Below are 20,809 nucleotides of genomic sequence, written 5' to 3' on the forward strand. Positions count from 1 at the left end.
ATCAGTTAGGGCGGTCTTTAAAGAAATTTTCCCGCTTCGCTAAACTTTCTCAATTAGGGCCGAAGGGACGCCGCTGCGCGGCGCCGTCCGCGGCGACTGTACTTAATGGAAAAAAGCTTTCGGATATGTCAGACATGCAAAATTTACTATTCCTTTTCTCGGCTTCCAATGACTAATAAGGTATGAGTATTGACATTTTATACTAAAGTTTTAAGATACAACCTTTAATACCTTTACTTTCATTTTTTTGTTTATAGAAATAAGCAGGTCAATAGCAATAAAAACAAATAAATTTGATGAAAAAAAAGAACAAAGGTACGGTACGATTTACAATTTTGACTTTGCTTACTAATTTATACATTGATTAAAAACATACCAATTCTTTAATAACCGACAAGATTTTTAACATGAGCCAAATTTAAAAAGCCTTTAAAATGATTAAGTAAGGTTGTTGCAAACATTAAAATGCGTAGATGAAGAATTAAATAAATTAATATAAGAGGAGCAATAACAAAGGATACGCCTCACGCCCAGGAAACTCTCAGTGGCGCTGCGACTATAAGCTAGAAATTCCAATATTCACACATCGCCAAATGAAAAAGATATTCAATTCGGCACACGTGAAGTGGCACAAGATCTCTCGTTCTCCTGAGACGTACTTAGCGGAACAAACAGCGGTTCGTTTGATGTCGTTCGACGACTGTGATGTCTTGATTAGCGCCAGCTCCGGTTCAGACGTGCTCGTGTGAAATTGATTAATCTGAAGGTGCGCCCGGAATTTCCATACACGAAAAGATTTCTAAATATATACGTACATAGGCGTATTTTAAATACGCAATAATCCTTTGATACCAAGGTGACACATTTTGGTTATTGAATGCTTAAACCTTTGATTAATTTTCAAATATATACATACACATTAGGGGAAATGAAGCAAACGTTGCCTAAACGAAAAACTAAATTTGTAATATTACTTTTATACGTCAAAAGTATTAAGCAAGCATTATAACCAATATATCGTTTTAAGGTGATTGGGTGTTAAATACCAAAAATGTTATTTAATTAAAAGAAAAGTACAAAACCAAAATTAAGTACGCAACTATAAGTAACTAACTTACATGACAAATACGTACGTAACAGGCACACTTGGATTATAAAGATGTGAATCAGAAGATTATTTGAGCTGAGAATATCTCGGCGTACTTACATGGTGAATGCGACACTCATTGGTTAAACTAAACCCAAGTTACTAGTTCTGCTCGTAGCGTTAGTACCTATTTCGGGAAATCACGTGGGCGGAACTTGCATCTGACTTAACCGTTCGTGCTTTAAATATCTAAGTGATTCTACATACGAGTATTACCTTCATATTCTTGTCGCGCTTGAAGATGTGTTATCTGTTGTATGTTACTTACGTTAAGTCTCAATAAAAATGCTTTTAGTTAATTACTACTTATCTATATTAGTAGAATTTTTGGTAGGTAGTTAAACAAAAGTCAATCATTCCTCATGCTTCTCACGCAAGAAAATCTATTTCATTGTATCCACGTCTAACAAAACATAATATGTAAACTTGTATAATATACAAAAGATCATAAATGCCTTAAGTTATTCTCCTCCGTCAAACGAGGACAAACTCTGTACAATATTAGATTTGTCAATCACTTTGCGAGGTAGAGTGACTACAGTGACGCGGCTGTACGTCGAATAAAAGGATCATGGCGTAATTATAAACTGACAAGGGGCTCACCTTTATCTATTATAATTTGTAAAACGCCTTGAAGGCAATAAATATAATATCTCAATAAGTGGTGGTGCTTGTGATACGCCTATTGTTCAAGCAGGTACCGCCCACGCTGAGCCAATATAATGGCAGGTACGAGACACGCCATCTTTATTTCCATGATTAGCGACAAATTGACTGTAGAACTAAATATAATACACTCTACCAATCATTCTGTGTATGTAAGAAGTATGATCTGGGTTCTTATTAAAAAGATAGAGATGTGATTAGAGATTTTTAATTATAATTAAATTAAGGCTTCTTATGCAGTGCTTTGATATTTACTGCGAGTAAAAAAATTATTCTAAGTTGATTTAAAATATCGCTAGGTTTACATCTATCGGAGACATCTTTATCGTCTTATAAAAAATATTTTCACGAGTAGGCGAAAAAAAATAGTCATAGCCGTAATATAATTAATGAAAAATTTAAATTACGGCAAAGTATAAAAGATTTTCAGCGCTTGATGGAAATCATCGAAAGATAATTCTTGGAAAATAAAGTATGCCTTCAAATTCAAAGAATTCTCTTTGAAATAGACACGAAGAACCACAATTCTTATTTCTGAGAACGCATTAATTATTATTTCGGAACTATTAAATGATCGCAAGTAACATAATATCACGTTACTTGTACAGCTCCAACAATTGTGATGTACACGTACTTGTCCGCTTATCGCGCCAAATCAAAGTAACACAATATATTAAATCTACTGTCTACCATATGAGAGATGTAAGAGACTTATATCAACAACAAACCTTTAGTGAACTAAGAAACAAAATATTCTGCGATGATTATATTATTATACTTGCTCTCAAATACTTAATGTATTTGAATAGTTATTTATACTCACATAAATAATCATTGTTTTATTCTTAGTCTTTGAGTAGATTTTATAAAGTTTTTGACATTTTCGTATTTTTTTGTGATTTAATATCATCAAAGAAGTGCCACGCGAATGATACTGTTGGTTTAAAAAAATCATATGAGGCCGTTAGCTACCATTATTTATTTCGTGTAAAATCTTGTTTTTAGTACAAATACGAAGGTTCTCTCTTGCACTTAGCTTGTAGAGAATGCTTTTAGCGTAAAGCCCAGCCGTGAATCATAACAAATACTATTGTTTTGGAATAAACTCTTCAATAAGTTTTGTCGAAAAATGAATCGTAGCCATAAAATAGTCCACCTTTGATTTGGAACTGAATCATTTCTGCTATACAGCCATATTCAATATTATTCGCAATTTTTATTCAATATAAAATACAGGATAAATCCCAAAGATTGTCATTCGGAAAGTCTTTATTCGTGCATTATTATTAAGCCCTTAGCTCTACCGCAGAGCAGAGTTGATAAAAATCCACGTACGATTTAAAGTGTGTACTGAAATGAAGATTGTATTGTCTTCATAATTGTGCCATAAGCGGGCAAATGTATTCCACTGAAATGTCATTACTCCCCCACGTCTATTTACATACAGAACATCTATTAAGTTAAGTATCTAAAGCGTACTTTTATTCCTTGAACAACCCGACAATAATTCACAGAATAACTATCAAATGGTCGGTACGTTGTTTCACCTTATTGCTGCTGCAATCATTTTGTCGACGGAGATGCTATTTGACTTTTTTCTTTAATTTTCACCTCACTTTTGCTTTGATAATGCAAAAATATTCTCACATATAATGTAATCTTATATAAAAGTTGTTGTTTCTTCGCATTCACTGAACTGTCATTATACATTTCCAGGTTAACATATTAAAATTTAAATTTTTATTTAACGAAGTCTATTTCATAAATATAAAATAACATTTTTATTAAAAAGGCTCCACTCGTACTTATTAATTATTTTACCGTGTTTCGAATACAAACATATATTTTTCATGTTCTCTTCATCAGCGTCCCAGCCGCGCGCAGACTAACTACATGAGAATATTGTACTTCATAAACTCAAAACGTCGTTACTGAATAATTTCGTATGCGCAGTAGTCGCCTAATTCAAATCAACTGCATAATATACAAATTAAATTAAATTATATTTACATATATATATATAAATTATAAATTAAAGTCTCACTATGTATTATATACATTTATATATATTCGTGCCAAGCTCAAGAATAACATCAGTAAGTCTCCGAAAATCATACATGTATGTGCAAATATTATTCATTAATTATTGTAGCTCCATCAATTCCCTGTCACGGCCACTTGTCGACGTGGGCACAAAGCAAATACTCATATCAATACGAATTCCTCAAAGCCCTTCGTTCCAGATCCGTGTGTGATCATAATAGAAATTTAGACAATGGACCAGAATAATATTCTATCAGGATTAGCTGCTCTCCCATATATTAAACTACATGATACATCTATACAAATCAATGAAACTATTGCGTCTGTCAGTGATTTCAATATAACTTTTGAATCTAATTCGTGTATTATAAAGTTTTCAAACGATACAATTATTTCAGTCTGTGTACACTTATATATAGGAGCCCATTTGAATAAAGTATTTTCATTTATATAAACTTTCAACGACATCATTCAAAAGCAACAATTGAGTGGTTTGCTCGGTGACTTCCAATAAAACAAGCGAATATCAAAAAAACTTGACACATCCATCGTACGCGGTTTTCGGGCTGTCAATCATTCGACAATGTCCGCTCGAATGTAAACAGAAGCGACCATTGGTGAAAAATACCACGAGCGGCGCGCTTGTACGCGATCGCGTCACGGATTCACGTCATCCCTCTTTGTCAGCCTTCCGTGAACGTCATGTGAACGTCATGCGAGCGATTTGCGCGAACATGTCACCGCGCCGTAATGATAACCATCCAGCTGATGAATAGCGCGACACGGCGCCGTCGATTGATTTAGTACCGTCGTTGTTTATAACGCGTCACTTGTAACTTTGTAGCTCTTAGATAAACTAAGTTGTATAATATGTCGATATCGGACTAAAGAGACCAGATTTCAATAAAACGAAACCTAAGCCGTATACCTCCGTATAGCTCTATTAATCTCGCGTCTTTTATCCAAATCTTATCTTCTTTGTAGGGCCTTTTGGTCATACCATTCTTATGATTATATATTTATACGTTTCTTTTTTATTATTTGGTATACAATAAAGCAAGTTCTATTATATGTGAAAGGATATATTTAAATCATAACAAATTTAATATATTAAAAATTACAAACGAAAAATATATTATTTTTAATAAAACGAATAAATTCGCGCCAAGTTCTCTTCGAATGTAGTTGGCCGGCTCATTCAAGCGCCAATACACCATAGCTTGCTTTCCCTTCGACCTTTCTTTTCATCATGGTCGTTGTGAACAACAAAATTCATGAATAAATGGTTTCAAATCACAAACGTAAATAATAATAAATATATATGAGACAACATACATAGCGGCGTACCCATGAAAACCGGTGTAAACGCCACTCGACTACGGAGGTCGTCCAACAAATGTGTGTTTATTTAAAATACTTGAAATGATTTCCTACTTTTCATCTTTTAGAATCTCTAAGTGTAACTAATTAAACAACAGGCTTTGTCATAATGGAAAATATTTTTTTACTACTCTTATCTCCCTATTGACTTGCAAAAAGAATATTCTCCAAGAATTTAGGAGAACATATACCTCCCTGGCCGTACAAACATCAAGTACTCCTACGTCGAAGCTTCCCCGGGCGTGTGCCTGAAGTAATAAACTTAAGAATTCCGTACGGATTTCGATAGAGCACATAGTCGAGTTGATATTTATAGCCTCATGAAATATACGAAATATACCGGATTTATAGCTCAAATAGTACGGAGCTATACCCGTATATCAGATGGAGGGTGGGCACTACGAGCTACGGCTGCAACCGGGTCATACGTCACGAACAATTAAATGGAACATCGGATGCAGACGAATTCGCGCAAAAACTCGTTTAAAGTGACACTAACGACGCAGGGCCAATTTTAATACTATTTACAAATATCAGAAAAAGCACTGCTGGTCTAGCCAACGATTCCTCTATCAAAATATTTATAATATATCAGTTTGTTAAAATAAAACGGAGTGCTTAAAAGTTTATCAGCAGACAAATGTAACATCATTTCAGTTATATATGAGTTCCATAACGCAGGATCAGTAATGACAGACTTTAAAATAAATTCAAGTATTCGTGAGAACAATCATATTTCGTCCTACATTTTTAAAGAATTCATAAACAGTCAATTACGAGTCTTTTCCGAGTATGCTACTGAACCAAAAAACAACGTTTATTTACCGATTTGTGAAATAACATCGCATGGTAACTGTAATGAATATTTTTAATAAAAAAGAACAACAATAAATAGGAAACTTCATTAGTATAAGACTACTGGCTAGAACACAAAGCCTGAGCGAACAAAAGGTTTGAAGCTTGATCACAACCATCACCCCCCCCCCCTCCCCCTGCTCTACTTCGAGCAAGAAAACACATGTCGTGGAGTTTATTCTAAGACGTGCCGGCTCTTCCGAGCGTTTTGCTTTAGAATACGCGACGAACTACAATTTTACTTTTACGTTATTTCGAAATTGTATACCGTTATCTTATGTAGGCAGGTGTTATTCAACGCCATTAGCTTAGCGGCATAGAGGTGCAAAGATTTTTCATATTGAGTGAAAATTTTAAAAATTATGAAGATATTAGTGCGGATGGAAATGCGCCAGTGCTGCCAGAAAGCATTGCTTAGAAAAATAATTAGATTCATCTGATCGTGATTCCAATCACTTAATACAATCATGAACTATATATTACTTCTTCTTTAATAAGCAGAGTAGTATAAGAAAGGGGGTATAAATACATATGCATTGAGTATTTTAATATTAAAAACAAACTCTCCAATTTTTTTATATGTATAGATAATCTGTTCATTGAAAATCTCAACAATTTGACTACTCCATGCACCCGATGAGTAAGAGTGCTATTTAAAGGTTATTATTGTCATTTAAAATAATGTCTTACCGGTCTTTCTACAACGACACGAAACGTGAATCTGATAGAATCAAATTAATTAAAGTATTAATATGCAATTTCAAATACTGCGACTATAGAAAGTAGAGTGCGCATGTCTCTCTGTTAACGCGGCAGAGCAAGGGTTTTGTAAACATCACAGGAAACAAGGTACATACTATTTAAACGAAAATGAGCCAAATCACAGTCAGGCACGATATGTAAGACGCCGATATTAGACGATAGCTAACCAAAACTGCAAAAGAGAGGTCAATTTTAATTGCTTTGTCATGTATCTAACAGTTAATAAGTTGCTTATTTTAAGTTTTTATCGACCAAATAATCCACATACGTATCTCAACGTCATTACCACGCCAGTGAGAAATATTAACGATTACATCGTCAATCAGCCGCCTGCCATCGAGGCTGCGATGGGTCTCTTTTGTCTGTGATTCACTCACCCTCTAAACCATGACACAATGATACGAGGTATTACTGTTTGGCGATGGAATAACTGATGAGTGACTGCGAAGCTTACGTCTCGAGTACACAGGGACTTAATCCTCAAACAATGTGTAATGAGAAGTAACCGGATACACCCGACAGAAAACACCGTAACGAGAATATTGTGCTAAAAGCTTTTATTTATTTAAAACCAAATAATTTATAAATAAATTAAATGAGCTTTGAATTTGAGAAACAAAGACGCGATCAAGCTTTTAATAAAATGCTTGTATTAATATAGTAAGGCAAAATTATTTTACTACATAGATTTCCTAACACACTGTGACTTATACTTTTTATATACTTTTATACACACTATAATATACCGCCTCTAATAATAGTTTTTTTCATTTATCCTTTATTTTCCTCTTCTTAAGCGTAAATTTTTGTTAAAGAAGTGAAATAGCTGCAGGGGGCAGCATCAAACCTGTACACCACATAATTGAGAACCCTGTCTATTGTTGACCTATTGAGTTTCAAATAAATCAACTATTCATTTACTGAAAATATTTTTCATATCCTCTAATTAAGGTGAAATTTCAAAAACAAATATCAATTTCATTAGCCGCATTCGCGCAATGCAAATAAAGCTCACCACAAAGGCAACTGCGGCAATTTATTAAACAAAATCGTATGTTTTCACCGTACGACTTTCACATAGATGGCTGCCAACACGCGTACGGAGCGCGCATAGATCGATTACATGGACGCCTGAACAAAAACCTACCTTGTTTTTTTTTCGAAAACGTATACTTTACGACCCGTACACGGAGCCAGTATAAAAGCCATACCGCTCAAATGTTTTCTATATATGTTTTTGTACTCTAGTTTCTTTATACTGTTAACGGAAAAGCCTTCTGAAAATGTTCTGTATAGTATTGACTCGTATCCAATTTTAGATTAAAAATTAAATAACATATACTGAATCTCTTCAGAGCATAATCTTTGTTCTTCTGAGAGTTTTATATCAAACGAACTAATATCTACTGCTATGATCAAAAAACGTTTAATATTAGATGAAATATAGGTATAAAGACAGTGTAATATCAGGATTTTTTACAAGATGAAACATTGCTTGAAGTATTTTAAAATAAAATGATATTTCATTCATGAGTATTAAAAATTCTTTTGCACATTTATATATATTAGTTTATAATCTACATGTCATTTTTGCTAAGTATACGCAGCACGCGTACGGCCTGTCAGTTGAGATAATTATACAGTTTAGCAACATTATAAGGTTGAGGGTTCTGTATATTTGAATGCAGTAATCATTGGATCTAGCAGCGCGATTTGAATAATAGTTTTTGCGTCGGACAGCTGTAATTTTTAAAAACCTACGATCCTGAGATAATGAGATGCACATACTTTTGTGCTCATCGTACTATTAGGAAGAGGTATTTAAATTCAAAATTTAAGAGACAAAATAGTTCGTGTTCCGGTCGTTTTACAATAAAACGTTAATGGCATATTACCTACTGTATGATCATTACCTATAGAAACGGTCACTATGTCATTTTTATGAAAATAAGTCTATTAAACTATATTTGATTAATAATTTTTTTAGTTAAGAAATTTACGAACGAAGTAATTACGTGTTAGATTTAATTAACATATCACAGAGATTTAAACTAATGTAAGAAGATAAAAATGAATGAATGAACATCTCACTCGAGAGAAACATTCTAAGAAATATAAAGAAGCAGTTGATTGCGAGGCGGCTGACAAATGCGGGACCATCGCTCCGCCAGCTAATATTCGTGTTGCCTTATATAAAACGTGACTGCGCCTCGGTCCCCATAGATAAGCGACCTCGTCAATTACCTAAGGCGTCGAATATAAATACATTCGCATCGTGTTTGTTTTCTATGTTGTGACTCAACGGAGTTACATGCGAGGAAATTAGTTTCTAAGTTTCTTATTTGATCTCTAGTTCACGTGTGTCGACTTGTCATATTATTGGGCTTAATGCATAGCGAAAGATCGAAGCGATAGATCGCTCCGCAGTAGGTAAATATCCATTATGTAATTCGAGACGATTCGAAAACTTAAAAACAAGTTTGGAAACACAAAGGTTATTCGAGGCGGAGTGGAGTCTGCTAGGCATCCGAGTCTTTACTGACAGGATGACGGATTGATTTACGTATTAAACCGCTTAGCGAGCTTTTATAGATGTTATCTGTTTAAGATGAAAAGGTAAAAGCGGTGACACGTTTCACGAGGCGTCCATCGGCTACAGAGGCACGGCCACAATGAGCATACACGTACACACGCCTCACGAGCAGATCACAGCGACGTTATGACGTCTCGGTTATCACACACGGCGATTCGGAGAGCGCAGGGCGCGCGTCGGGTCGCGTGCAGGCGCCAGGGCGGGCGGCCGATCACTGAAGGCGTCCCGGGCGCCCCGCGCGTCCCGCGCACCGCGCACAGCCTCATCCCCGCAACAGAATCTCTCAATTATTTTATTGGGAAAGTTAATGAGACGAGAGTCATCGACCGGTTCGTTGTCTGATATTCCCATGGTTACATCCAGACGCAGACCCGTCTACTCCCCGTACCGTACACATACTTAAAAAAACAAGTTTGTGTCAATGTTTTCTCATTCTCGTTTGATTGTATACGCCTACGTCATGCGCACAAATAATTAAAATAAAAAAATATTTACAATAACCTTTCCTATTTCGCAGAATGAGATTTCAACAAACATAGAAGCGGTGAAAAAAGGTGAGAAATGGTGTTTCATATGTGTTTCACGGTATGTCGTGCATAAGACTTCAAAGGCGTGACACCGTTTGATGCCTAACAAGCAACGAAACATAAAATATGTGACCCACGGCTACTGGAATATAACTTTCGGATCAAATTACCATAAAATGATATGAGGCAGGATAGTCTAAAGCAAAGCAAGCAAAGCAACAGCCTGTAAATTACCCACTGCTGGGCTTAGCCTCTTCTCCCTTTGAGGAGAAGGTTTGGAACATATTCCACCACGCTGTTCTAATGCGGGTTGGTGGAATGCACATGTGGCAGAATTTCGATGAAATTAGACACATGCAGGTTTCCTCACGAGGTTTTCCTTCACCGCCGAGCACGAGATGAATTATAAACACAAATTAAGCACAAATATATAGTGGTGCTTGCCTGGGCTTGAACCCGAAATCATCGGTTAAGATGCACGCGTTCTAACCACTGGGCCATCTCAGCTAGGATTGTCTAAATTATTTAAATTTAACACACTATATAACTGAAATCAGATCTGGTACAACATTAAACATAACAAATCACTGTCATCAATCATAACGTAAACGTCTTACAATTGAAAATTAATTGATCGACTTACATTAGCGGTGATAAATATCTTACCGAAGCTACCTCCGATCAAAGCATTTATCATTCGAACAAAATTCGCCCACGGGAGCACGGTTAATAAAACATCGCAGCAAAGAATTCTCAAAACGTATAAACATTAGATATATCATACAGGTATAGGCGTGCAGGAAAGAATAAATATACTGTGGAACTTTTAACTCTTTATCAGATTAATCCTACATTATAAACGTGTTTCTTCCGCTCACAAATTGGAACAAATATTCGATTTCAATGAAAATGTAGTCACGAAACTCCTTCCGGGATATTCGCTTCATAGCTACGACTCTCGAATTCAAAGCCGAAATATAAATGGACACGAGTACACGAGATAAACTCAGATTCAGTATTAAGTAGGTGGAGGATCCGCAGCCGTGATAACAAGTGTTGCGAATACAAATAGTGGAACTTTAATAATACCAGACGGCTAGTGATATTCCTATATATTTCACTTTTTGTAAATTAATAAAAACACATAAACACTTCTATAAGTATATTGTATAAAGGTATATTGAAGATATCCTTTGTGAGTGCTGATTGGTAAGCGATTGTCTTTTTTTTATTCTTATGATCAACAGCCCACATTTTAATCTAGAATCAGTTGATATCACTTACTGACTTGTCTTGTAAGTGACTTCCTGATTTAGCACTATAAAACAAGTCTACACAATTCCAATATTCTTTCTTTAACTTCCAAACTGAGCAATTACATCAATTAAGCGATTAGATATGAAAACTACAAGTCAATCGAAATTATTTAGCTTGAAGTAAGGCTCTACGCAACGTTAGGCCGAACACACGTGGAAAACTCGTGTGTTCGCCCGCCGTCCACGCTCGTTTTTCTTTATTTTGATAATTAATTTTGAGACTCATATATAAAGTAATTCATATTAGTCAACACTATTCGGTTTAATTCTACACTTAAAAGACCTAAGAACCTAACCAGATTAAATATTTATACAGCACTGATAACAAGTAAAGTGTAAAACATATATTCTTTCGACATATGTACCCACATGTTCTCCGTGAATATATACCGCAGGTTTACAGCACTCAATTAGTAGTACACATCTTCCCAAAGTTAATATTTATGTGAACTGCCTTGTTCTCAAAGCTCATTAAAAATTTCGCATTATGAACGTTTGGAAACAAATGTATGTTCTCGTCTGAAATCTACAAAATTTATATTTATATTTCTATTATGATTATAATTAAATTTGAAATACTTAACTCTCATTACATTGTTTGAATTAAATACCTACTTGTTACCAAACTAAAGTTTCAGTTAACTTTATTACTGTTACTCGTGTCAAATTGTTATTAATACCTAAGGCCCCGGTAGTTAACATCAGACAATGCATACAATAATATTTGTCAGTTTTTAAATTCACTAGTATGGTAGTCGCTATTATAGGTTTTTCTTATGTATAATATAACATTTCTCATGCTTTCCTGTTGTCGATTAATCTTTACAGATCATAAATATAACTTTTAACAAAAAGAAAAGCCGACTTCAAACAAAACAAATGAATATGCACCAAAAAGTAATAAAAATAATTGCGTATTAAAAATATTTTTAGAGTCCTCCAAAGTAAAATGAAATGAAAAACATTAGACTACTTAGAAGACGATTTACGATTATATACCGTAGTTACAATTACTGTTATATTTGGAGCCAGTGTCAGCCACGGGCACACGCCTCAACAATCAAAAGAAAGTAGCTATACAAATGGTTGACACAGTAAATTATCGTATAAAACCAAGCCAGCCAAGAGCGGACACCGACTCCAAATATAACAATAAGTATAACTTAAATCAACTTTTAAGTAGTCTAAAGACCACATGGGAAGCACTAGTTTACAAACAAAAAAAAAATATCCAAATCAGTTCACCCAGTGAAAAGTTACGAGGTATCAAACATAAAAAAATACGGACGAAATTGATAACCTCCTCCTTTTTGAAGACGGTTGAAAATAGCATTAACATAACAATATCAGATTTAAGGACTTTATAAAAACAATTCAATGAGCAAAAATAATATATGCAGAACTTAGCAATAATTATACTTTTAACAACGCAAGGCAAAATTAATTGAAATATAACATAATATAATAATCAATTAAAAAACTCATTACTAGTATGTATCAAGTAGCTTGGGATAGAGTGCAAAAAAGCCGTGACTATTTTCTTCACCTTTCTAGGGCGAGCTATACGAGCCACGTAGGTACAGTCACGATCATTGTTTGCCATTCGTCTCGTCTTCGAGCACGGCACCGTATGTGATATGACGTCGCCGTCACATGAAAACACAATAAATCATTATTAAACTGGCCTATAACATGAGATGAAGTAATTGGTACTCATCCCAAATTATCTTTAAATCTAATTATGTTTTTGTTTTAATTGATAAGATAAACTCTGATTACAGCACTAGAAATGTTCACATTTCAGCTAAACTTTGCTCTCATACTGGAAATATAGTTGTATAATTAGCATCAATAATGTTACATTATATAGCTTATAATTTATATATCGAAAGATTCTCAAAGCGAACTTCAAATGAAACAGTCCGATTGTAGGTACAAGTCACGGATACACTACTTTTCCGCTTAAGATTTTACGTAATACTCGTATAAAAGGAAACATAGAACAAAATGCCCTTCCTTTAAAAGGCGAATTAATTTTATTTCATAGAAGTTTTCCGGTGACTTGGTTAATTATACATTTCAAGTTCTGTTTCTACAAAAAACTACTGGGCGTAGGAAAACAAGAAACTAATGCGTTAAACGATTCGGAAAACAGCATCGAAAATCCATTACTGAGGTTCCGCAGTTGAACCCTCAATTGTGACGCAACGCACGTTTGTACAGCGATCGCTGCTACCTGCGTGTGCGTGAGATATTTTAAACAGATTACAATCACATGACCTAGCGAAAATGTAAATGTATACTATGTAAAATGTACATTTTAATAATAACTCAAATATGTTATTAATTCGAAGTTGGGTTGAGGGCGTCAAGATGTTAAACTAATATGTTGCTTAAATTACAACCCCGAAAGAATTCATAAAGAACATGTAGTCTATTTTATGACATTAAACTTAACATAAATATACCCTGACTTATAAGAGCTACGAGCTGATTTGTAGCTTTTAAGCCTAATACAAATACATCAACAAACAAAAAAAATCGTTTCATAATATATTTTTAAACGTTTCGGTAGAAAATCGTTGAGCCACATTGAGATTCCGTACGCGTTATGTGAGCGATTGCCAATACTCGAACACGGTCACATATGAAACGTGTCATAAATGGGCTAAAAGTCATACATATTATTTGTCACAACGCTATTAGTCAGTTTATAATCATTTTACATTATCTTAAATTAAAATTTAATATATCCCAATGATCTAATATTAGAAATACGAAAAATTAAACTTTACATAGAGCACAATTTGTATAGCAATAAAAGAAAAATGAAAAAGAATTATTTAGAAGGAGTTAATTATCGAGTTATCCCATTTCACAAACTAACTATTTAATTCCAATTCCATTCTTGTGGCAGTACAATAATAAATACCCTGGGTAATATTGCCGAGTACTTACAGGCGTCAGTTGACTTTATACAGTGCTCCATTTCAGGCAGTATACTTAAAGCATTTGAAACGGCTAACAATATAATGAGTATATCAAGTAAGCAATTTTAATAACACAGGAATAACGTCATGCATAATAGCAATGTGTTTAAAAGTAAAAAAAACGGTACAACTCGCCAGAACAAATTGTAGGCAGAAGCCGAAGAACCAAAAAATACAAAATAAATAAGCCAGGCGTACATCGCCCGAACAAAAATACTTGATGATTTATTTACCGGTTGGGTCATAAACACGGGGATGCTCGACCAATTACAATTTGTTATCTCTCCGTACAAAGGTGTGAGTAAAAATTGCTATCGTAACGATGACTTTCATTGTATTCTCCCGACTCCCGACCAATCGACATTGTAACGGGAGGCCGTTAAATTAATTGTTAAATCTTAACACAGGTCATAACATACCACTTTGCTTGGAGAAAAAAATTATTCAAAATAACTACGGAAATACTTTGTAAACAAATTTATTTCATATCATTGTAATATTAAGAAATAACGGATTTCATTTAAGGTCATGTCAAATATACGGGCATAATATCAACTCAGTCAGTTTAGTTGAACTGATTTAAAATTCAATTGCAAGACTTGACCCAAACACACAACTTACATAACATTAACTTGTTTTAATGTGACATGGTTCGTACTCATATGACTCCTTAATACAACTTTGAATTAATTATTATAGAATTAAATACTAAGCAAGTACGCAAAGTTTTCATATAAAGTTTGTTTCGCGGCTGTTGTTATCGCCGTTGTCGGTTTGCAAGCCACCTTTGCTTTTCCCTAATTTCACAAGGGGGAAATAACACGTCAGAAAGTTATTGAATTCAAAAAATGTATTTGATTAAATTTTGTTTAAGATCAATGAGCATTCGTAATATTAATGTTATTATTTGGCCCAAACATAATATTTTCGCGAAGACGAGAAAGGTAAATGTCGAAATCTAAGCTTCAGAAATAAAACGATCAAACTATGAATGGTACTCGGCTCGAACGTTTCTTAATTCAATTTGTTCGCCCTTACATTGTACTTTTCCTTTTCTATATATAGATATTGGACTTGGTAGGTTCTTGAGACTGATTAATCGTGACGTATTTAATATGTTGTAAAAATGCGAAAAAACGAAAAAGCAGCTGACTCACAATATATCGCCTGAATGTAGACCTATCGGATGTGGATCCGGATCATTGGCACAGGCCTGTGAGAAGCCTGTGTTTAGCGATGGACGACCATTGATTGACAATGAAACCTTACATTGCGACTGCTCGAATCGCAATAATTACAGACACATATCAAGACGACCAGACGAGATCATTAGAAACGTATAAATGTAGCTCACGTTGCTCAAGGCTCCACACAGCACCAACTTATGAGTATATGTGTCTATTTCATCTATATCATTGTATTCGCTTCTCGCAAAGAAAAATCTTATATATCGGGTTGAACATATCTTTATTACACAGCAGTTCTTAGATAGCAACTTTACTTCTATATTATTGGTATGGCACATTGACATACCCTCACATAAACGGCTCGAAGTCTTAATTTCACCAAGTGAAGAAATGAGATGTTAAACACAATTGAAAATATTTTGAGTTTGTTTTAAAAATTTTCCTTTTTTCTAGTATGTCTCTAATAAAATAATATTGCATAAAATAATACATTTATTTGTTTTAGTTAACCATACCGCCTAACAGTAACTGGCTACAAACACTGCTCGCCTTCTACTTAAATCAGCTTAGCCTTAAAATACGAACAAGCGACGCGTTTTTGTTTGCCTGTAGAGTAATTGGCGATGGAAATTAATTTTTATATTAATTATATTAATAATGTGGCACATATTTGTACGTTTGAGGACTTACTCCGAGACTTATACTCTTTTCTCTTATAAATGAAACATTTACGAACAACATATTTACATAACGTATCGCTGATCGCAATTCACTCGAGTCGACGTAACATCTCATTGTGTCAATAAATTATAATTTATTTGCGAGACTCGAACGCATATGTTATTTAATTCTCAATCCTTTCGGATACAATTGATGAAAACAACGCGCTTAAAAAACCGTTTCTGATACGGTTGAAATAATACACATTCCCTTGAAATTTCTAAATGTAAGGCGACGACAAATTAAAAGCTATTTCATTAATTGAGACGTTTGAAGTTTTATAACAACATATAATTAAATTGAGTGTAATATTACATGTCTGGAATTACTCGAACTAGACGATTTAATAAGTAACTTGATACTATTTAACAAGAACATTTATACTTTACGTGACGCAATAGTAACTCAGAAACTTACAATTGTAAAATCCAAATTGAGACACAATTAACAGAAAGGTAGATGTACAAACCTATAAACACAATATAATCTCACAAAAAGGTATCGAACATATTACCTTCCTCCAAAATATTAACAAAAAACTGATGTATGAATTCCCAGGCGACATCCATCCATTCCGTTCCATCGCCGATATAATGTTAAGATATAACAAGCAAGACATTGTCGCAATAAGAGGATAATGTATATAACGTCGCATTAAATTTGCATATTGTGGAGGTATAGTGCACGCGACGTGTTCCGGGAGCCTCGGGCGGAGGAACAGAGGTGCATTTTATTCAGATTCACTTAGCTTTTGAATATTGCGCTGTGCCGACTAACGCGATAGACTGTTTATGTCTTAGATTTTACCAGGTACGAAAGGTATCCTTATCTTCGAAGTCAGAAATAATTCAATTAAAACAAAATTAAGTTTTAAATTATAATTATTCTTTTCTTTTTTTTTCATGTCTTCTTCTGTTATGCAACAGAATAATATTTAAAATCATTTCTCTAAAAGGCTTATTTGATAATAAAAAAGAAATTTGTATGCCCTTATCTGAGACAGTCATATATCAATACCATTTACGTGTTATTTCGTTTACGCTTAGAGTGCACAATTTTGATAAATGGGTACCAAGGGGGCGTAGCTCAGATGGTAGAGCGCTCGCTTAGCATGCGAGAGGTACCGGGATCGATACCCGGCGCCTCCAAAATTATTTTATTAACCAATATTTTTTTAAATTATAAATTTGATAATGGTATATTATATATATCATATTAAAATTAATCTCTCTTTTACGTAAATTTGGATCACAAATACATTTATACTGAAGCTGAGAGGATTTATACGACCAAGCAAATGAAAATTGTAATGCTCGAAAATTATAATGTTATTCAGTAGGTAGCATAAATAGAACTCATTATTACTATACGTACTCTTATTACCTTTGATATTAAAGCACTCGAGCTCAGTGAACAGCAGTCAATCATTTTAAATCGTACTGAGAATTTTCAATTAAAATTATATAATTAAACTCGAAATCTTTTCTTTCACAAATAATAAAACATGACTTCTTTCATAGAGACAGGCGTCGGACGCTGTTCAATTAAGCGCGAAGCTGCGAGCGCTGCAGCGATTGATATAGCAGCCCTAATTGAAAGAGTAATGCTTTGTCGGACATTGAAGCTGAGAATGACAATGGGATTGACAAGCTGGAGATGTTAATCATTTCTGAAGCTTAAACTAGAGAGGCAGAGCTTCCCCGTGAAAACACTACCCTAATCTGTGTCATGTGTCAAATCATAATTAAAATATGTGCAGAAATTTACTTTAATATTCTGTTTTCAAATCACATTATTATATTATAAGGAAAAGTCGACATTTTAAATCTGAATGTGTCACGAGATCTAAAACACGGGGCACCATGGTGTTTCATGGTGGTCATTTAGGCAAAAACAGACATTTCAAGATAATCTAGCACTTCGATAAACAAGTTTCTGGATTTTTAATGCTAGTATTTGTACAACTATACGCTACATACCAGCGATAGAGATGGTAATTCATTTTGCCCCAAAAATCGCCAAATATTGATACCTTTGCTGTTGACGTTGACTGTGTGCTGGACTGGTGTTTTTTACTGGTAAACTAGTAGTCTGTCATCAAAATGACTACATGCGTTTTTGCGCGAATAAATAAGATTTTTTTTTTAAAGCAAGAAAGTTTATTTTACCGAAATATATATTTTTAAAGCTTCTTTCTTATTAGGAAAAATAACATTTTAAAGTACTTATTCAAACATAGCAGAATACTCTATTGTAGATAATGAGTACCTATTGAGTTTCTTGGCGGTTCTTCTTGATATAATCTACAGTCCAAACCGATGGTAACTTTAAATTAAATTCAAAAGAAACGGAAGTAAGAGCCTTCTTTGAATATTTAGACTTTGATTGATTACTTTATGGTTACAAACGGATATAAACAGATGAGCGTGCACAGCTGATAATATATAAATACAAAATTCGAAGAGCGTATAATTTAATTAGCGATGTTAACGTAGTTAATTGATAAATGAACTGAACCTACATATGTTATACCTACTTTATCGTAGAACTCGTTGGTTTTACAACAACAATATAACATATTTAATTCAAACTGTATAAAACAGCTGGAACGTCTTTCGCTACACAATTAAACAAAACGTACACAGTACTAACTTTCAGAGTTTAATTTTCCCCATCTTAACTAAGTCCAAGACTGCCGACCGCTAACTGCAGACCGTTTTCATAGCCGTTACTTGTTCGGAACTAACTTGTAACCGCTTATTCACAACTGAGAATTTCCAGCCATATATATTAACGTACTCACATCTTAGTACAATTATTTAGAGGTTTATTAATGGATTCATACAACAAATAGATATAGTGTTTACAAAGGGAAATTGTTTAATACTTTTCTGTGGTGTAAATAAGCCATACGAATTTTGCTTGTATTTTGACCGATACATATAATTGATTAATGTAATGAGTACACCTCATCAAAAACATAAATGTAAAATGAAAGCCAAGTACAATATTAAAATGAAATATCATTTAGTTCCATAACTTAGGATAATATATTGTAGTCAAAGGTCTGACTTGGCTAGTTCTCATATACGAATTATATTATAGCCTTCGCAAGTTCCAATTCTGTAACTAAACTGTAAACTGTAATTGTCGGTTCTCATTTTATGATTTCCAAAATTTGGCTTACCGTTAAAAATAAGCCATACAGAGAACTAGCCAAAGTCAGACCTTAGGCTACAATATATTATCCTAATTTATGGAAATAAATTATGTTTTATGTACTTATTAAATACATTCAGGACTGGCCATTGTACTTGGCACCCTTTTAGATCTCACTTCTTTTGTCGTTGAAGCCAACAACCAAGACTTATATCTTAATATTGCACTTGGCTTTTATTTTACATCTAAGTTTTTGATGGGATATCATTACCTTTTGTACATAAATTACTAGGACTTATTCATTTGTAACCAAATAAATACCAAATATTTTTTTATAATTGTCTTTTTTGTGATATTTTCCATTGTTTCTTGTATCTTAGAAATATTCGGGAAGATTGCCCATTCAATATCCGGATTTTTTACGCGTTTTCTGCTTATACTAATTTGACCAAGTCGGGGCGGTATAATGTGCGCAGACGGTTGTATTCTACTATTGAGCTCTCTTGTTCCTTGCTTTGACTTGGTTCTAAATTGATGAGATGTACTATATCTAAGGTTCTGACTGTGGTGAGTCTGATATGTCATTGTCGTCAAACCTGCCTCGGCCTCAATAATTTAGACACGCGGTAGCGTGTCAGCCAAGTTCAGGTAACAGAACTGGCGAGAAGCACCGTGGGTAATTTTACACGAACCATTTGGAGCCACTTTTGACCCCTTCATAACTCAAAAACTGTTTGTATGGCAGTCAGACCTTAATCCATTATTCCATTCCATTATTAGTCCATTATTCTAAGTTATAAGGAGAAATATTTTTTTATGTAGTATTAAATGAATTTCAGGATTTTTTACATCATAAATGTGTGGCTAATGATATATTTTATAAAGCAATTTTATTTTTAATAAATACCCGCAGTGCTTACTTGAAGCTCAACGAACAGGCATCTTGCAAACACAATGCGTCATCAATCTACATGAGAATAATTGCCTTAAAAAGCATACATTGAATTATTGATGGTTATGTCATAAAAAATAAATAGCTGTTATTAACTTGACTGTTGTTCTCGTTAAGATCCACATTTCTTAACTGGTAATGATGCTGAAATAAAAAAAAAATTATTAAATGTTTAGATTTGTATTGTTTCATACTTTAACTTTCTACAATAAACACCATACGACAATTTTGATTTAATCTAAAACAGCAATAAAATGCAAACTAAAATAGAATATGTTTACGAATTGGGGAGACCCGAGGTTTTTGCATAAGGAAAAAGGTCTTAGGGCAAGTCTCCCGGGAGTTTTCGGAAGCGGAATTGAATTCTGTCGTGGAAACTAATTTTAATAGGCGAATTGCGCGGTTCCATTTCGAAATAAGGAATTTATAGCGAAAAATATTTACGATATCATAATTATCAGATATTAATAAACTACGCATGTTTTAATGTATCCGATGTTTTTTAATAAGTG

At 34.0% G+C, this 20,809-nt stretch overlaps 1 protein-coding gene and 1 non-coding gene across 2 annotated transcripts in view; one reads left to right on the plus strand and one right to left on the minus strand.

Moving 5' to 3' along the window:
• LOC124537775 (neurobeachin-like) overlaps positions 1-20,809 on the minus strand; it is a 410,519-nt gene that overhangs the window by 331,554 nt on the left and 58,156 nt on the right. The gene's annotated exons all lie outside the window — the stretch shown is intronic.
• On the plus strand, positions 17,262-17,334 carry Trnaa-agc. The gene has a single exon. It is a non-coding gene; the product is annotated as a tRNA-Ala (tRNA).

This window comes from Vanessa cardui, chromosome 19 (assembly GCF_905220365.1).
Source record: "Vanessa cardui chromosome 19, ilVanCard2.1, whole genome shotgun sequence".
NCBI lineage: Eukaryota > Metazoa > Arthropoda > Insecta > Lepidoptera > Nymphalidae > Vanessa > Vanessa cardui.